We start from the raw sequence: 1,714 nt of genomic DNA on the forward strand, positions 1-1,714 counted from the left end.
GGACAATGTGAAGGTGACGGACAGTCTGAAGTCTTTCTGTTCAAGGGACACACATTCTGCATTATTTTATTATTTCCCTTTAAACGTACTCTTGAATATCTTTACTTTGGCAATTCATGTTTTAGAACTCTAATGCCCAAGTATAGAAACAAACATTATGTTGCTCCATCGTCAAACGCCCTCTACTGGCAGCAGAGGGAATTAACCATGGAGAAAAAAGGCTTGATATGTAAGGAACTTATAAGAGTGATCTGTAAGCACTCGGGTGTAATGAAGGCAAAACGACGATAGAACGAGTGACGGCAATGATTTATGAAGTTAAACGTCCAAGAGATCGACAGAGTTCTACCTTTTTATGTCAAAAGTCTGAAACATGTGTGTTTTCTGAGGCCCAGAGCAAAAGGACCTGAAAAAACATGATCCTAAAACAACTCTGGGGTTTGTGATGATGGAACAACGTAATAACATCAAGTCCGTTTCTCGTAATATGTGTCCTTTAATGCAGTGGTACGTTCAGACAGCTCCCCCTACGGGTCAGCCTCTGCACGGCGAGTGACCGCTGCGTTTAACGGTGACCGCTTGACATCCGTGTTCAGTCAAGACGAGACACTGACCAGTGGATTTATATCTGACCAAGACAAACCACAAACAACCGGACATTTGACCGTTTGACCGTTTGATCAGGTTTAAAAGACCCGTCCTCCAAATGTATCGCTCGATTGTGAACTAAGCTCTGACCGTTCCTCTTTCATTGGACTGAAAGTGATTCTGGACACTTCCGGGGCCCGGTGCCAGGGGCCCGGTGCCAGAGTGGACCCCAGAGTGGACCGTGCCAAACTGCTCCGGCTGAGGGCCTCAAGCCTCCGATCTAGAAGGAGAACCCAGTCTCGTCTTCTTAATTACCACTCCTGAAATAATCGCTCGTTGCAGCTGTCATTTAATTGTTTTCTACGCCACAGAAAATATTTCGAAAATCTATAAACCAGGACTAAAACCAGGACTAAACCAGGACTAAAACCAGGACTAAAACCAGGACTAAAACCAGGACTAAAACCAGGACTAAACCAGGACTAAACCAGGACTAAACCAGGGCTAAAACCAGGGCTAAAACCAGGACTAAACCAGGACTAAACCAGGACTAAACCAGGACTAAACCAGGACTAAACCAGGGCTAAAACCAGGGCTAAAACCAGGGCTAAAACCAGGGCTAAAACAGGACTAAAACCAGGACTAAACCAAGACTTAACCAAGACTTAACCAAGACTTAACCAGGACTAAAACCAGGACTAAAACCAGGACTAAACCAGGACTAAACCAGGACTAAACCAGGACTAAACCAGGACTAAACCAGGACTAAACCTGGTGCTTGTGGTGTGTGTCTGGTCTTTAGCTGTTTGTGCCAACTTCACCTAAACTTAGACAGTTGTTTTAAAGATCTTCAGTCATTCTGTTTTTAGACGTTTCTTGAGTAAATTTAACAGCGAAAGAAAATTTTATCCCTGTCATTTTTATTACGATCTACTTTTTACTGAACAAAACTTATTTTTCTAAATAATTTCACATTGGCTTTTGAGTCTGTTTATGCCGATAATCTAAACTACATAGAAACTTGTGACCGTTCGTTTTCAAACCGCAAGAATCCATAACGTTTTAATGCGTGAAATGCATTTTTTTAAATTAAACTTTTTTCCAAAGTGGACTTATGGACTGGAAC

Source organism: Eucyclogobius newberryi, unplaced genomic scaffold (assembly GCF_026437365.1).
Source record: "Eucyclogobius newberryi isolate DKJ021-1_F unplaced genomic scaffold, fEucNew1.0.hap1 SCAF_8, whole genome shotgun sequence".
Classification (NCBI taxonomy): domain Eukaryota; kingdom Metazoa; phylum Chordata; class Actinopteri; order Gobiiformes; family Gobiidae; genus Eucyclogobius; species Eucyclogobius newberryi.